Source organism: Vulpes lagopus, chromosome 7, assembly GCF_018345385.1.
Source record: "Vulpes lagopus strain Blue_001 chromosome 7, ASM1834538v1, whole genome shotgun sequence".
Lineage (NCBI taxonomy): Eukaryota > Metazoa > Chordata > Mammalia > Carnivora > Canidae > Vulpes > Vulpes lagopus.
Genome location: NC_054830.1, coordinates 3,617,718 through 3,635,316, shown reverse-complemented (window position 1 = coordinate 3,635,316; position 17,599 = coordinate 3,617,718). Strand labels below are relative to the sequence as shown.

The 17,599-nt window shown below is 62.0% G+C and overlaps 1 protein-coding gene across 2 annotated transcripts in view; it reads left to right on the top strand.

Annotated features, from left to right (window-relative positions):
- Positions 1–1,467: 1,467 nt before the first annotated feature.
- Positions 1,468–17,599, top strand: part of PTPRS (protein tyrosine phosphatase receptor type S) — a 96,700-nt gene continuing 80,568 nt past the window's right edge. The window contains exons 1-2 of one of the 2 annotated variants that reach the window (XM_041764494.1): positions 1,468–1,652; positions 10,123–10,259. The gene's annotated coding sequence lies outside the window, so the exon portion shown is untranslated. The remainder of the gene's footprint in view (positions 1,653–10,122; positions 10,260–17,599) is intronic. The other variant, XM_041764493.1, reaches the window with a different exon arrangement.

Below are 17,599 nucleotides of genomic sequence, written 5' to 3'. Positions count from 1 at the left end.
CCTGCCACATGCAGCCTTCCAGAGCCGGCAGTCTCCCTTCACTCTGCCCTCACCGGGCACACACCGCCGCCAGAGAACCTACTGTGTATGAGAAACCATCATCAAGACGGGGTTGGGTCTCCCTTGCCTGGATGAGAAAACCAAGGCCAGGCTGCCGCCACTTAGGTCAGGGTCACGCAGCTAGGAAGGAGAACCAAATAGGCTCTGCAAACCTGGCCGCTGCACTGGCCGCTGGGAAACTCCGAGCTTAATTTAGGTTCCTTGTTTAATTATTCATTCTCTCCTCTCTCTTCTCCTATTTATGACTTCCGCCTTCTCATTTTGTTCTCGGGGTTAATGCCTTTTGTTTATATCTGCATCTTTGGCCTGGAATGAATGAATCAACGATTTTGGAGGAAAAACCCAAACTCTAAACTTGTGTCCTTTTGTAGGCGCAAGGCCCTGTCCAGATACATCCCTTGGAGAAAAAAACCGCTTTCAGCGTGTGCAGAACTCACCCAGAAGCGTGCAATCTTGTTTGGTGTCTTTGGGCCCTCCAACCTCCCATGGCAATCCTTCCCCTTTGTTTCTTTTTCTTTTTTTTTTTTCTCATTCCATTTTCAAGCCGCTAAGAAGACAGGCGGGGCAGCACACCATCACCAGTCCACCCGGAATTCCACTCTCTACCTTGCCCCACTTCACAGACAGGACACTGACCCCCCAAAGGGACAAGCCCGTTTTGCAGGCGGGAAAACTGAGGCTCACGGACCCACACAGCGACTCAGTGCCCGAGCTGGGGTTCCTGTGACGATTTATGCCTGATTCATGCCGACTCCAGCCAGGGCAGCAGGGAACGGTAATGAGGGGGGAGGAAAAAAATGCTCCCTCGTCCATTCGACCCATAAAAGGGATCCCCCGGCCCTTTGGAGTCACACCCTCGTGTGACCAGAATGAAAGCAGCCCTGATGGATCAGAGAATGGGGCGCCGGGAGGCTGGTGGCGGAGACCCAGGAGGGCTTTTCCCGGGAGCTGCCATCGGAGCAGCAGCCGCAAGAAGGGGAGGCCCCCGGGGAGCGCTATTCCGGGCGAGGGGGCCGAGCCCGGAGGGAGCCGGCGGGGCTGCAGCACGGGCACACGTGGGCGTACTCGAGGGGGGCTCGGGGGGCCACAGCGCGGGCCCCGCAAGCACCACGCCCCGGGGGCCGAGCGTCCCGGGGGTCGGACGCCGAGCAGCTGCCGGACGAGTCCTCGCGCCGCCGCCGCCCACGCGCCCCGCGCTCCCCGGCGCCCCGCGCCCCACGTGCTCCCGCGGCCCTTTAAACGCCCCGGGGCCACGTGACCCACCCGCGCCCTCTCATTGGCCGGGGGGCGTGGCCGCCGCGCGGCTGCGCAGTGACGCGCGCGGCCCGGCCCCGCCCCGACCCCGCCCCCGGCCGGCGGCGGCCGCGGCGGCGGCGCTGGCGGAAGGGATGACGTCACCGGCTGGGGGGGCGCGCGAACCGGCGCGAGGGGAGCGCGAGCCGCAGTGAGTGTCCTCGCGCCGCCCGCCCGGCAGCCCGGCCGGCGCGCGCACGCCGCGAGCCGCTGGCGCCCGGGCTCCGCTCGAATCCCATGCAACAGCCAGGATGTGAAGCGGGGCAGAGCCGGGGGAGCCCAGCCCAGCCAGCCTCCAGGTAAACGGGCGGGGGGGGGGGTAAAACGCGAATTGGATCAAAAAAAAAACCCAACTGCAGGCGCCCCGGCGGGGGTCTCGGAGGCGGCGGAGTGGGCAGCGCGCCGGCTTTGTGCCGGGAGAGCCTGCACGGCCATTGTGCTCGGAGGATGCTCCGCTGCAGCCGGCTGCACGCCCAGCCCTGCGCCCGGCTAGCGGCGTGCGAACAATGCCCCGGAGGGGCCGGGCCGGGCCGGGCGGGGGCCGCGGGGGGCTCGGCGGGCGGGGCCGGGGGCTTCGCCGCGGCGCGGAGGGGGCTGGGCTGGAGGGCCCGGAGCGCGGCTGGAAGCTGCCCAGCGCCGCCGGCTGCACCACCCCGGCGCGGGCGGGGCGGAGGCGCGGAGGGGCACGCGCGTGTGTGCGGAGGGGCTGCTGGCCTCGGCGGCTCCGGCCCCGGCTTCCCGGGCGGGTCCGGGAGGCAGGGGGCGCTGTGCCGGGGGAGGGGCTCGCGGGCGCCCCGGAGCGGAGGCCAGCCCGGGACCGGCGCTCCAGGTGGGAGCGAGGGCGGAGCGGCCGGGGCGCCCGGGGGGCTGCTCTGCCCGGCGCCCGGCTCCGCAGGCCCCCGCCCCTGGAGACCTCGGACTCAACGCCGCCTCCCCTTAGCGCCCTCCTGGCCGCGTAGGTCCCCGGGGGAGGCCGCGCCTCCAGCGCCCCGGCCTTGCCCCACCCTTCTGCGGCCCCGGCGCCCCCTCCCCGTCCCCCAGGCGGGGCGAGGCTCAGCCCCCAGCCCCAGGGACGCGGACGGACCGACGGACGGGTGCGCGCGCCCGGCACCGACCTCCCCTCGGGGATCCCGGGAGAGGGGAAGCCGCCCCTCGAGCCGGCAGCCCAGGGGGTTTTGCGCGCCCCGGGAGCCCCCTTAGGGGCGGGGGGGAGGGGAGGTGACGTCATCCGGGGGGCGGAGTCGCCGGAACCCGGTGAAGGGGGCGCTGGGGGGGGTGTGCCCTGAGGACAGCGCCCGGAGTCGGGGCGCAAGGCTCTCGGCCAAGTTCACTGCTCCTTGTGGAAATCTCTCCCAAATTTACGATCCCACTTAGCACCCCCAAGTTCTGGTCACTTCCCTCCACCCTAAACCGGAGAACTCCCCTGCAGCCGCCTTTCTCCAGAATTCTCAAATCAGGGAACCCTTCCGCAAACTGGGATTTTTTTTTTTTTTCCAGACACAGCCTGTGTCGCCCCCCTCCCCCCCCCCCCCCGCCCCCTGCGTCTGGAACCTCCTCCTTAGCGACCCTTCCCCCAATTTCAGATTCTCCTCTGGTCGCCCTGCAAATGGGCAGCTTTGAGAATACCCCTTTCCCAAATGTAGTCACCCCCTAGGGACCTCGTCTCCCAAATTAAGAAACCTCCCCAGCGCCTCCCAACTGGGGGACACCTCCCCTCCCCTTGCTAGGCTCAACTGGGATTCCCCCTGTATCCCCCATCTCACTCTGGGGGAGTCCCCATTCTGGAGCCCAGGGCCCTTCTATCACCCGCGGAACCCCTGAAAAAAAAAACCGGCCTGGCCAGCACAGCTAGTGGAGGGGGGTGTCTGAGGCGTCCAGGTTGTGCGTCCGTTCTCACTCCAAGAAGCCCGGACAAAGCTGGAGGGTCCCCGAGAGTCCCAAGCACGGGGACCCACCTGCTGTGGGCCCCCAGCGGCCTCCGCCCAGACTTTGGCTGCTGGGGTTCTAGCTTTCCCGGCGTGGCCCCCATCACTACTGTTCCTGGGGTGCAGAGGGCAAGGTCTCCTTTTGTTTGGGGCGCCCTGCTTCCCCCTCATCGCCGCCTCCCGCCTGCGAGGAGAGCCAGTCCGCGCCTCTACTCCTGCGCTACCAGCTGCTGCTGCTGCTGCTGGAGCTTTTATTAATGGCCGAGGGATTCGGTCGATTGTGCTATTTGCATAACTCCCCTCCCCCTCCCAGGGTCCCTTCCTTTGTGCCCCCCTCCTCCTGCCAATCTCGCCCGCCTTCTGTCCCTCCGCTCTCTTCTTCCTCTGCCAGCTGATACTTTGGCTGCGGAAGGCGGGCAGCTGGGGCTGGGGGCGGCTGCTTCCCGCCCCCACCTCCCGGAGCCCACCAACTTGGACTTGGGTCTGGGCCGCAGCCCCCTGCCCCCTGCCCCCTACGATGCCCTCCGCTCAGCCTCCGGGCTGCCTGCCGCCGGCGTGCATCTCCATCATTCTTCTCCAGAAAGCTCCGTCCTGCCCCATCCCCTGGGCCCGGGGGGTACCTCGCCATGACGGTGCAGTTCTTGGGGCCCCGGCCCCCCACGGCCCCAGGGGGATGCCACGCGCCATACTCTATCGCCCTGAGACTTGGTATAATTGGGCTCAGGCAAACAAAACGTCGCGGGAGACCCGGCCTGCCGGTGAGCTCATGTGCTTTTCTATTCCTGCCATCCTGGCCCCGATGACATCGGCCCCCCAGGGGGGTGGCGGGGGCTGGTGCTGTCATGCCAGTGGCTGTCCTAGGGCAGAGGCAGTGGCCTGACCCACTCCCCACCGCCTGCAGGAGACGGGATGGGGCGTCCTGCTATGGCCGGGTATGGCCTTGGAGGATGCTGCCGCTGCCCGGGTGGTCGCTGGGCTTCCCCGGGGATCCGTCCTTCCCCCGGGTCCCTTGCAGGGCCCTGAGCTGGCCGTGTGGGGGGTGCGGGGAGAGGGGTCCTGAGAGCCAGGCACCTGCCTGCTGCCCGCCCAGGTCATCACCCATGGCCCGTGCCTCTGCTTCTGTCCCCTCCGGCAGAGATTCTGAGCACCCTTCTTGCTTCCCTGTTTCCCAGGGGATTCCGGGTGTCTTCGCCTGTCCCTGGGCCACACTTGGGGGACCTGAGGCATTTTTCTCCCAACCCTGGACTGTAGCTCTGGATGTGAGGGTGTGAGGAGTGGGTGCGAGGGGAGGAGCTCCCTGGACGTCAGGGATTTAGTGGTGGCATCTGGGTGGGTAGTTCTGGAACCATCACCATCCGCCCATTTGCTGCCTCTTTGGGTCACACCGAGCTTGGAGCTCAGCCTGGGCTTCTTTGGACCCGGGGCCGGAGATGGATCTACCTCCACTGGCCAACTTTCCGGGGGGGGGGGGGGGTGACTCAGTTTCCCTTCCTGCTTACTGGGTTGGCCGTGAGGCGCGTGTCACAGGCGTCAGAGTGCAGTGCTCACCTCCGACTGCCGCTGCCTGGGGCCGGGCGCCAGGAGACCTGTGGCTCCGCCGATTGCTCCAGCCGCCAAGTGGCCCGGACGATGGTCAGCGAGGTGGCCCGGGAGGGACGGGGGATGCGCGGGGATGACGAGGCTCCAAGGTGCAGCGTGGCATTTCCCCCCGATTGCCCTGCAGCCCCGCATTCACCTGCTTCCCGTGACTCGTACAGCCGCCGGGTATGGGGTGGGGGTGTGTGTGTAGAGAGTTCGGGATTGGGAGGAAAACCCTAAAAATAAAGGTGGATATTTATAAACCCAGTGGGTTTGGGGATAATTGACAAAGCTTAATGTTTTCAACCGAGAGCGATCCACCCCGCCCCCCCCCCGACTGCATTAGTTCCATTTGTAAAGTCATTGCGAACCAGCGGAAGGTTCTTGAAGCGTGCAAGTTGCGGGCTGTGGTCCCTTTCCAGGGGTCTTGTGCTTCTGGAGGGGAGGCAGGGGGCCCTGGCAGGGATGCTGAGACGCCGGAGTCCCCAGCTCTCTAGCGCATCCAGCGCAGCCTCCTGGCATCCCCTCCCGCCGGTGGGCATCCCGTTTCCCAGAATTTGCAAGAAGGAGGCTGCCCCTCTCCTGCGAAGCTGGCGCAGGCTGCCCTTGCTCTGTCCTTCCCCGCAGCAGAGGGTGCCTGGGTGGGGTGTTTGGAGAGACCCCAGCCGCCTGCCTGCCGGGCAGGGTGCCTCAGCCTCCGGTGGAGACGAGGGTGAAAGCATAACCGCCGTGCCTGTGTCGGATCCACGTGCCAATCCGATGGCAGACCTGCCGTGGGTCCCTGGACAGAGTCGCACCATCCGCCTGTATGGGGGTGGGGGGGTGGGGGCGCAGGAAGGGGTCAAGGGCTTTTCAGATGTTTTTAAAATTTTGTCTTAGCCTCACCTGGCTTTGGTCTGGAACCAGAAAGCTGCCGGCTTGGATTGCATGGCTCGCGGGGCGGGGAAGAAGGGGCTGGAGGTTCAAGTTCATGTCACCCTGTCACAGGGAGGAGGGACAGCCCAGAGACAGACACCTGCTAGCTCTGAGATGCACAGGTGGTGCTGACACTGGGGTCTCTCACCACCACCATCCCCGCACCCACCTCCCGGTCCAGGTTGTCACCCCCTCCCCAGCCTTCTAGAAGCTCTAGGTATCAAGTGTAGTATGTGGGTTTTTTTTTTTTTCCTTTAAGGAAAGAAAAGACACTCAGGGAAGAAGGAAAAAAAAAAAACCCCGACGTACCATTTCTGTCTTGTCTCTGGCTGATATTTCAGAAGCGTGGGGGGGTTGTGCGTGGGGAATATGAAAAATCAATTGGCTTACACTTCTGCAAAGGCGAAAATTAACGAGCGGGCGGGAGTGACTCATGGACAGGGCCTCGACTTTCGCACTGCCTCATTTTTGTCTTTCCTCTCGATGCCCTCCTCCGAGGAGACGCTGGTCCCCCCCCCCGCCCCCCGAGACGCTGGTCCCCCGCCCGTCCCCGGGGGCCTGGCCAGACTGGACGTTGGAGGGGGTTGTGGGCAGCGGGGGGGGGGGGGCGTTGAGGGGATGGTATTCGAGCTCCCAGGAATCCCCTCCTCTGCTCCCTGGGATCCAGGCCTCCTCAGTCCTGTGGAGGCCAAAGTGATTCCACACCAGAAAATACACCCAAGGTTTTGTCTGGCATTTGCGTGCCTGCGGACTTCACCCTGCTGTTGGGGGGCGGGGTGGGGGGGGAGGCTCGGAGCTTGGGTTTCTGGATTCCAGTGACCCCTCCTCCAAAAACGCCTTAACTGGGGCTCAATCACATTTTTTTCCTTTTTTTTTTTTTTGAAGGGTTGAGAATTTGTCTCGAACTCTGTGGAACTCCCTAGGTGGTGTCTGTGGCTTTTTTTTGAGTTGTAGATTTGTTGGTTTGTTTGTTTTTTAAATCTTTCCTGCTAGCCCCTTTTAGGAAGGCCAGGAGTCTCCTGTCCTGCTGGGAGAAGTGAACATCCCGACTTTTTCTCCTCCTGCTGGATTGTCCTGTCGTTCCCCCCACCCCCCATCTCCCTCTCCGGTGGCCTCACAGCTCTGCCCCTTGACCTCTCTGTATGAGAGCCTCCTGGCTTGCAGAATGGGGTTATGCCTCTGGCTTCGGGGTCCTGACTTCCACGGCCCTGCTCTCCTGGAGCTGCGCAAACTGGCAGGTCGGTTGACCTCTCTGTTTTTTCATCTCTGAGATCAGGACAAGCCCAGCCCCCTTCCTGGCCCGAGCCAGGACAGGAGACAGATGCTTCTGGCAAAGCCCCTCCCTCTGTTCTCTCGGATGCGACCGCTGCTGGCCATGCAGGCCCTGTGACGATACCCGGACCCTGTGTGGTGCAGCAGCAACAGCCCCAGAGGCCTGGGGGGCCTAGGACCCTGGGATGGAGGCAGGCTGGGTGCAGAGCGGATGGGAGGATGCTCTATTGTCATGCTGTTGCGTGGGTAGAAATTCAGGGGTTCTGGGGAAGCGAGGTCGACGCGCCTGTGTGTGTATAATTTAATGCCGCTTATAATTAACCCCGTGATCAGCAAATGAGGGGATGTCGGGGGGATGATAATAGCCACTCCGCCTTATTTGGACTTGGCGCCGTTTCCGGGCCCTGTGCTGAGCAAGCACGCGAGGAGCGTTCTCGTCGCCTTTAACCTTCACTCCCCTCCGCCGCCCCCCACCCAGCAGTGCAGTTTTTGAGCTCCAGAGCCCCATTTTGCAGAGTGGGAAACTGAGGCCCATGAGGTCACATAGATGAGTGACAGAAAGTCTTCACCCAGGGCCACTGATGCTAGAACCTGAGGTCTTCACGCCTGGGCCTGGGAACAGGGGCCTGGCTCTCGTTTGGATGATGGTTCACCTGCTGGGGCATCTGGGGGTCGCTGTGGAGACGCGGGGGGGCCCCCCTGGTGCCTCCCTCGGAAGGTCAGAGCATGCATGCCAGGCTGGGGCTGCCTGAGGCTCGCATCCCCGCTCCGGCTGGGCCACGGGGCGAGTTGCTCAACTTCTGTCCTCCTGTTTTCTCGTCTGCAGAACGGAGGATAATGTACCCCTCGCGCGGCCTCGTTGGGGGGCCTAAGTGGATATGTGGAGTGCGCTGCACTGACCTGCGGCTCGACCCACCCGGCAGGGGCTCCCCGGCGGCCCCTCATGGGGTCCAGCCTGGGAGAGCTGTCAGGATGACTCAGCCACTGCAAACTGGGGCGTTCCCCGTCACTGGCTGCCTAATCAAAGCCGCCCCACTTCTGCGGCAGGATCCGAGCCACAGGAGGCCCGGCGAGGCCGGTGGGGAGGGTAGGCGGCGGCCACAGGCGGGGAGGGCACAGCGGAGACCCCGGGTGGCCCCCCACCCCCCGGCTTCCCAAGGCCCAGGGTGGGTCTGAGCGAGCACCCTGGGGTGAGGTCTCCGCTTTGACGGCCGCCCCATGGAGGGGCACCCTGGAGAGGGGTCAGTGTGCGAGCTCGGCGCAGGGCCATTCATTCATTCGCCAGTTCGTTTGTTCGGTCAGTTAGCATCTGTTGCATACCGGCCGCTAGAGCACTCTGGAGCCAGACCTGGGTTCGAATTCCATCCGGCTCTGCTACGCACCAGCTGCGAAGTCCCTGGCTAGTTCTGTAGCTGACCTGTGCCTCAGCGTCCTCATCTGTAAAATGGGTGCTTTGGCGCAGCCTCACTCACGCTAGGGGTACGGTGAGGGATATAGGAGCTAAACTGTGCCTGGCAGACAGAGAGCTCTATGTCCATTCTTTTTCCCTTTTTCTTTTTTTTTTTTTTTTTTAAATAAAAGCAAATTGAAATTAAATTCTGGGGATGCAGCGATAAACCAGTCAGTCTTGGTCCTGTGTTTCTCGGACCCTGCAGTTTACTGGGGGGGGGGGGGACAGTGAGTATTTACATAGGCAAAGTGGGGTTCACAACAGTCCGGTTCTGCTGAGACCGGAAATCCAGGCGACATCCAGGGGGACACGGAGGGCCCTTATCAGGGGCTGACCTCAGGCGGATGCACAGGTGTCCGGAACGGCAGGTGTGAAGCTGGGAGCTATCTCTGGTGGGAGAGGCGGGAGTTGAGTGGGCGCCCCCCCCCAAGCTCCTGGCCAGGCCCCCAAATGGCTCCCCGGCCAGGTCCCCAAATGGCTCCCCAGCCAGGTCTGAGAGAAACCAGAAATCCCGATTTTACATGAAATCGCCCCGTTTTACATCCTTGGATCGTTTCTTTTCCTGCAGACGGCTGCTTTTGCTGATCGTGACCTCAACCCCTCCTTTGCCCATCGCTGGGCCTCAGGTGCCCTCCTGGGCCGTCCTACAGGTTTAGGAGCCACTGCCACCTGGACGGGTGGTTCGGAGGCCCTGGCGAGATAACTCGGGGTGGGCTGAGGACGGCCGGGGCCAGCGTCCGCGCTCGATAACTGTTGGCTCTGATTATATTAATATTGGTCGTCACGATAAACTTGACTTAGATGAAATGCCTCGCAGAAGGGAGCTTGCTGGTCCCGAGGGGCAAGGCTGCGAATTATCTCCTGGCTGCAGGACCTGTTCCTCACACGCTTGCCCTTTTCTGGAATGTAGCCGTTTGGTCTTGGGCCGGGCCGCTGGTCACCGGCATTAGCCGTCGAGTGTGTCGTAGTGGTTTGTAACCCGAGGCGGTTTTGCTCCCCACAGGGGACACTGGGCCGGGTTTGGGGACATCTGTGGTCGTCAGGACGGATGGGGGGGAGCATACTCCTGGCATCACGTGGGTGGGCCCGGAGATGCTGCTCAGCCCCCCACAGCACCTGGGATGTCCCCTGAAAATGATCTGGCCCTAAATGTCGATAAGGCCGAGGTTTGGCCACCCCAATTGGTCCTGAAGACCTGCGGCGGCGGGGAAAGGCCGCGGGCAGCTGCCCGCTCGGCCGTGACCGTGTGCCTCCCACGCTGCGCCGCCTGCTGGACCGGAACGCCGGGATTACCGATGGGATCCCGCCGCACACCTGTCCCGGCCCCGCTGCCCGGTTGATTTGCAGAAGCGGGTAATTGCCCCTGACGTATGGATTCTGGAAAGCGTGGCCGGCCAGGCTTTCTGGCGGCGGTGCTGGGACTGGAGCACGGATTGGTGGCCACGGCCTGGCCTTTCTCCCTCCGTCCACCTGGCCCTGGGGACCTGGCCTCTGTCCCCACAGGGAAGGGCTTAGGGCGGCCTGAGCACTTGAAGTTGGACTCCTGACACCGGCCGTCCCAGTTGTGTGAGGAGACCCGTGATTCCCCTCTCCCCAGCCCACCCCGAGCCTTGGTTTTCTCATCCGTAGAACGGGGACACGTCTTGCTGCGGCATGGGGATTAAACGGTGTCACGTGGATAAGCCCCCGACAGCCGGTTGCAGGAACAGGGACTCGGCGCCTGTGCCCTCCTACCTGTCATCTCCATGAGGAGGAGTTGGAAGGAGGTGAGGATCCCCCCAAACCTTCAATTTCCCAGACTACTGCAATGGGGGAGACGCTGCCCAGACAGGTGTGGGATCCCCCAGGCACACGCCCGGGCCTCTGGCTTCGCTCCCGTTTTCTCCTTTCACCCTGAGAACGGCCCCCAAAGTGGCAGCCGTTGCCACCACATCGCTGGTGGAGAAACGGAGGCCTGGGTGGGGATGAGAAGCGGGAATGACTGGTCTTTTCTTGGGGCCGCCTGTCCTCCCACGGGGGCGGGGGGGAGGCCAGCAAGGCCTGCACTGGGTAATGGTCTGTCCGTGCTTTGTGGAGCTGCTCATGTTTGTGCCCGGGGCTCTGCGGGGCTCTGCGGGGCTCTGCACGGGCCGCACGGTTAGGTGGCAAATGTGTGGCCGGAGGGTGCTACTCACGGCGATCGGAGCCCAGGGTCGGGGCCGGGGTGGGGGCGGCCTGGGTTCCAGATCTGGTCCAGAGCCTCTCACGAGCGGTGTGACTTGAGCAAAGCCACACCCCACCTCCCCTGTTGCCAGCCAAGCCCCTGCAGGCTTCCGCACCCCGTCCTGCTGCCCTCTCCCCCCCACTCCTTCCGCACCAGCCGCGTGGACCTTCCTCGCTGCCACCTCCATCCCCAGGTCCTTGCTGTTCCCTCCGACAGGAGCTCCGTTTCCGGCCAGGCCGGCTACTCCGCCAACGTCCCCAGCGCTCTTATTTTTACTTTCTCAGTTGCTGTTTTATACTCGGTCTGCCTGTCCTTTCCAGAAGGGGAGTCCTCCCAGGCCCTCCCTGGACCAGCCTGCCTGGCTTCTGAGAGCCTCTGCCACCCCCCACCCCACCCCACGCTGGCATCGGTGTGTCTCGTGGTCCATCCGGATTTCAGGTCGTGGCGGGGAAAGCTCGCTGGGCAGGGAGGCCAGGAGAGCAGGTCCCCAGTGGAGGTGCTCTGTGACTTCGGCCACTTGCTTGCCTTCTCTGAGTCTCTGCATGTCACTGGCGTCTGGCACAGGAGCGGAGGGGAGTGGCTGCTGAGAGCCAGGGGTCCTGAGGATGGGGCTCAGGGGGCCCTGGAACAGTCTATGAGGTTTCCTGTCTTCCGGGGAGAAGATAAGAAGCCCAAAGGCCAGAGACCCCACCCCCCAATGCATAGTCGCCGGGCTTGGTGATTTTGAGATTCAGTCAGCCCCCGCGTTTGTTTGATACCCTGTGGGTCTGTCCAGATGGGTAGAGAAGTTGCCAAGGAGCCCCCAGGAGCAGGCCAGGATTTCTGTAGAGGATCATCTTGAGCATCCGAGGACCCGCATTCAGGTGTCGGCTTAGCCTCATGAGCATCGTGTCCCTGGGTCAGCAGATTCATCCCCCGGGACCTCTGTCTCTTTGTCTGTAAAACAGGGGGTGGGCCTGTTTGGAAAGTGCTGGTCTGCCCAAAGCCCCCCAATAGCTGGCTAAACGTCGTCCCACACTATGGTGGTTAATGCCTTCTGGGAGTGCCTGCCGGGGCGGGGGGCACCCGCATACAGGACTTCAGTGGACAATGGGTTTGGGGCCACTGGGCAGCGGTGGTTGGGCCCCCATCGGGCTCAAGTGAGGCCCGGAAGCCTCCCTGCGGTAGAGCCGAGAGCAGGCTGGCAGGGGGCTGGTGGCAGCCCCGGGCACACAGAACCGCAGGCCACGCCGACGCTGTGATCACGGGGACGGGAGGCTGCCCCAGGACCGCCTGAGCCACCGCGGGGCAGCCCATCACGCCAGCATGGCCGGGGTGCGTGGCGGGCGCTAGGGTGACCTCGTAGACCTGTGCTTTGGTCACCCTGCGGGCGGCATCGAGGCCTCTGGACTCCCCGACCAGTGCTCCGCTGGGCACCAGCCACATTTCAGCCATCCCCTGTGATGTGTGTGCCTTTTGCGCCCTAATGGTGCCCCCCCACCGCCCGTCCGCAACGATCACCGTCTTTGAAGCCATCTCTTTTAAAAACAACTTAAAAGAGAAAACTTTGGTGTCATTCTCATGAATGGGGGACCTGGTCCGTCCTTGACACAAGCAGGTGGAACCTTAAAAATAAACGTGATGAGAGTAAAAAATAAAGTAAAATGAAATAAAATAAGGTAAAATAAAATAAAGTAAAATAAAATAAAATAAACCCCTGACGTTAGATCATGTTGCTGCCGCCGCAGGCTTAGCGCACAGGCCAGGGGCGACTGAGGCGCGAGGCCGCGTCAGCACCCGCCGCACACGTCCAACGTCTGGAGGCCGGAGGGAGCCGGGTACAGGGGCGGCCCCCTCACTGGCCACGTCTGTGCCACCCAAGGCGGTGCAGGTGCGTGGGGTCTCGTGGCTGCGCCGGGCGGCTGGGTGCCCTCCCGCCTCCCCGGCAGAGGTGCCTGGCCTCCCTGGCATCTGAGTTTTCTTTCCCGACGGTCTGGGGAGAAGGTTATTTCTCCCTGAATTCAATTAATGAGCCTATTAAAAACTATTTATTTTCCCTGACAGTTGTTTACTGAGGAGAAGGAGATGGATTGGCCGGGCGGCCTCGCCAGGCAAGGCACAAGGCAGGACGGGGCGGGGGGATGCCGGGTGCCCTGGGCCCTGGCACTTTTGGGAAGCGTGGACTGTAGGTGGGGGTCCTGCTCCTGGGGAGCCAGGAAACGTGGGCTCCGAACTTGGGCTCCGGCTGCTGTTTCCCACCTCGGGGTCTTTGGGGAGGCAGAGCCGGGGACGAGTGAAAACCACACAGGTCGTGGAGGCAGGGGGGCTGGCTCCAATGACGACCTCGTCTTCTGCCCCCCCCCGCCCCCCGCCCCGCCCCCCATCCTCGGGCCGGGGGTGCACTGGTTTGACACCTAAAGCCTCACCCCCGTCGGGCCTCATGTTTGTGGTGGGGTCTCCCCATATCCCTTCACCTCCCCTCCTTGGTGGTTGAATTTCTACAACTAATCTGGACACACGGCCACCTGGTCCGGGGGAAAATAATTTTTTTTCCAAATACACGTCATCGCTGTCTGTGCTACGTGGTTCGGTGCCGTCCAGTAAGATAGGCCAACAGAAATTCCCGGAAATGCCTTTGAAGGGAGCAGAATGTGCTCCCTTCTACCCCCCGTCCTTCCCCCGCTGGAACATGGAGGTGATGGCAGGCATTGGGGCAGCTATTTTGGACCAGGAGGGAGGTATCTCGGGTAAGATGGGGGGAACAAAAAGATGAAGGATCCTGAGTTCTGGAGACTGTGAGGTGAGCCAAATAGCCCTGAAAGGTCAACCTAGGAGCTTCCTTTACGGGAAGACAGGAATGACGCCTCCCCTGTGAGTTTTTTGGCACCCGAAGCCCAACTTGGTCCGATGAGTGGTAGTACATGAGCTTCCAGACACAGTGCTCTTCTTCTATCCTTCAGGGTCTCTGCTTGCTGGGGAGCGAGACCTCCTCGATCTCCCTCATAAGGTCCGCAGAATCATCATTTGCAGAGTGACGGGTGGGTGAAGTAATCGCTTGCAAAACCCGCCTCTGCCCCACTCCTCGTCCGGCCCCTTACCTGCCCTGATTTTCCGCGAAGCACCTGCCACGGGCTTCAGTGTTGTAGGCATCTTACTCATCATCTGCCTCCCGTGTGGGCTGGGACTCCCCGGGGAGGCATTCCCCCCCTTCCCCCCGCCGTGTCCCTCTGGTGTCCCCTCCGCCGCTGTGACCACAGCAGCAGCACCTTGCACACAGTAGGGCTCCGTGGATGTGTTTTGCATTAAACGGGCCTCTGCTGGCAGGGGGGCGGGGAGACGGAGGCCCTGGGATGGGGTGCCCGAGGTTTTCCAGCTGGCTGGTGGCTCCCCAGCTCTCCCCGGTCCCCCCCCCAGAGTCGGTCAGTCCCCGGCGGCAGCTCCTGATCCTTCCTCTCGCCCCCGTGTTCTCACCTCGCCTCCAGAAATAGCCCCTTTAAAATAGCCGCGTCCCCACGTTCCCGGGCCTCTGCCTGCCTACGGTCGTGACGCGTGCTGACGGGCCGGCCTCCTTATTGCTGGGGGATTTTTAAAAATATAATTGGTGTTAGGTGGTGTTTTTTCCCCCCTTTTATGCCCAGAGATGCCCAGCCATCGACAGGATTGCTTCCCTGTCCCCGACTCTTCCCTGCGAGGTTTTCGTGTCACTGGGGATGCTCCCTTGAGCCACGGCTCCCCCGCAGGGGTGGGGGTGGGGGGGTGGCATCTGGTTTGTGGGGCCTGCAGTTCCAAATCTGGCTGGGAAGCCCCACGTTGGAGTCCCAGTGCCTTCCCTCTTGCTGGCTGGCTGTGTGACCTTGGGCAAGTGGTCGGACTTCTCTGAGCCTCGGTTTACTTGTTTGGAAATGGGACCAGTCAGGGTTCGGTCAAAGGGTGGGACTTGCCTGAGCCTTGGTTTACCTGCCTGCGAAATGGGGACATCTCGGGGCTTAGGCAGATGGCCGAATCTCTCCGAGCCTCAGTTTATCCTTCTGCAAATGAGACGCATGAAGATTGCCCTCCGGGGCCCGGCCCACTGGGTTTCCTCGAGACGTGAGCCAAGCTCCTTACGACACTCGATCCCTGTGGAGTGAGCACCGCCACCCCTCTGAGGGAAGGATGGAGCAGATGGAGCAGCAGCTCTGGGCCTGCCACTTCCGGGGAATCTTCAGGAAACCGCTCCCTCCCACAGGGACTCGGTTTTCCTCATCCTTAAAATGGGCCTGTTGGCACCAGTTTGTGTGTCAGGAGGCAGCGGGAGAGGAGCCTCCTCCGCCGCTCCCCTCACCTCTGGGCTGAGCATGCAGCAGACGCTCTGGGATGCCACAGACGCTTTCCTGCCATGTTTACTCTTGTCACTGACCCGGACCTCGGGGACCACAGCTGAAAACTGGACTCTGGGACCAAGCAGCCTGGGCTTGGCACCCAGCTGCCTCCTACTTGCTGTGACTTTGCCTCTCCTGGCTCAGGGTCCTCCTCTGTAGAGTAGGAGAAACTGGTGACCCTGCCCTCCCGGGGTCCTTAGGAGCACCCGAGGTGTCCCTGAGGGTGAAGCCCTAGGGCGGCACTGGGGCCTGAGTGGGGGGCATGTGGCACTTGAGGAGTGCGTGCATCCACCGAATCTCAGGCCCCTTGCATGGGCATTGGGCCCCTTGCACGGGCAGCAGGCCCCTTGTATGGATTTCAGGCCCCATCCACGGGCATCAGGCCCCTTGCATGTGCATCAGGCCCCATGCACGGACTTCAGTCCCCTTGGACAGGCAGCAGGCTCCGTCCACGGGCATCAGGCCCCTTGCACGGACTTCAGGCCCCTTGCACAGGCAGCAGTTCCCTTCACGGAATCAGGCCCTTTGCACAGGCAGCAGGCCCCTTGTACGGATCTCAGGCCCCTTGCATGGACATCAGGCTCCTTGCACAGACTTCAGGTCCCGTGTATGGACCTCAGGCCCCTTGCATGGACATCAGGCTCCCTGCACGGACCTCAGGCCCCCTGCATGGACTTCATGCCCTTTGCACAGGCAGCGGGCTCCTTGCACGGACCTAAGGCTCCTTGCACAGACTTCAGGCAACTTGTATGGACTTCAGGCCCCGTGCACTCTGGCTCTGCGGGGGGCGGGGTCAGGGAGCCAGACCCTTCTCTAGCCTGTCTGCAGGCTTGGCCTCAGGGTCCTGGCTTCAGCTCTGGGGCCTCCCGCCCACCGGGGCTGGGATTACACCAGCCGGAGGAACGTGCCCAGCCGGCCGCCTCTGCTTCCTGCGTTTGCTCAGCAGGTGTTGGGCTGCCGGCTGGCACAGACCGGGGCTGGCGGCTCAGGAAAGGGCAAGGGGGCAGCGTCCAGGGATGGTTCAGAACTGGGGACAGGAAGGGCCCCCCAGGAGGAGGCGTGGAAGCTTCCGCTGCCAGCCCTGGAGGCCCAGCGGCCGGTTTCAGCTGTGGCTGCTGCCTCCCTCATATCAGTGCCCTTGGTTGTCTGGGCAGGTTGCTCGGACGCCTACCTCCTGGGGGCCGGGCTCTCCCCGGGACCCAGCAGGGGACAAAGCACGTGCCTCTGTGGGACCCCAGGTCCGGTCAGGAAGACACAATGAGCAACATAAAATCCTTGTCGTGTCAGGTGGTGATCCAAGAAGACCAGAAGAAATGGGGGTTTGGGAGTGAAGGGGAGAGGGTTGTCATTTTAAGCGGGGTTGTAGGGACAGCTTCGCCGAGGACGTGACAGCTTGAGAGAAAGCCCTGATGGAGGCATGGGAGGGAACCAAGCAGATATGTGGGGGACAAATGGTCTGGGCAGATGACACTGTCCATGCAAAGGCCCTGGGGCAGGACGGGGCCTTGTTCATGGGAGGAGCAGCAAGGTTCCCCCCCAGGCACTTAGCGGCTGTCGCTCTTCCCTCACTTACAGATTTGACCACGTGCATTGAAAGGCTTGTGTGAGTTTGTGTTCTCTGGCTGTTGCCCGATGTCCCCCAACTCTCATCTCCCTATGAAATCGGGCTCAGCTGCTGGCTGGTTCGGCCCTGTAACGTATGTTGCACGCCTGCTGCATACTGGGCCGTTGTAGGCACAGTGGTCAGTGCCGCCCTGACCTCCGCCGCCCCCAAAGTGTGTGCCAACAGCAGCAAGGGTGGGTGGGAGAGCTCGGGGGGTCGCCCACAGAACGATGCTGGGCTCTGGGGCTTGGAAGCACGGAGACAGGGGCTCGTGCTGCGTGCAGAACCCCGACCGGCCCAGTATGGGCCACACAGTAACTCAAAAGAGCCAGGCTCGGGGACACAGAGGGGTTTCAAGTTGGACCTGCTTTAGGGACACTTTCCATTTATGTACCTAGTTTGGGAGGAAAAAATGATCAGAACCTATGTGTCTTTTTTTTTTTTTTTTTTTTTTTTAAGATTTTATTTAGGATCCCCGGGTGGCTCAGCAGTTTAGCACCTGCCTTTGGCCCAGGGCGTGATCCTGGAGTCCTGGGATCGAGTCCCACATCAGGCTCCTTGTGTGGCGCCTTCTTCTCCCTCTGCCTGTGTCTCTGCTTCTCTCTCTCTCTCTCTGTGTATGTCTCTCATGAATAGGTAAATAAATCTTTAAAAAAAAAAAAACAACATTTTACTTATCTATTCATGAGAGACACACAGAGAGAGGCAGAGACACAGGCAGAGGGAGAAGCAGGCTCCCTGAGATTTCTTTCTTATCCTCAGCTCACTGTCTTGCTCCTGATGAGGCCCCATCGTCAAGTGCATTTTATTAAAAAAGCGGATGAAGCAATTGGCTTATATGTCTGAGAAGGCTGATATTAGAATAGCTTCAGGCATGGCTTGATCCAGGGAGTCACACAGGCATTTTTCACAGATGACAAAAGCAGGGCCACCTGGTGGCTCAGTGGTTGAGCCTCTCCC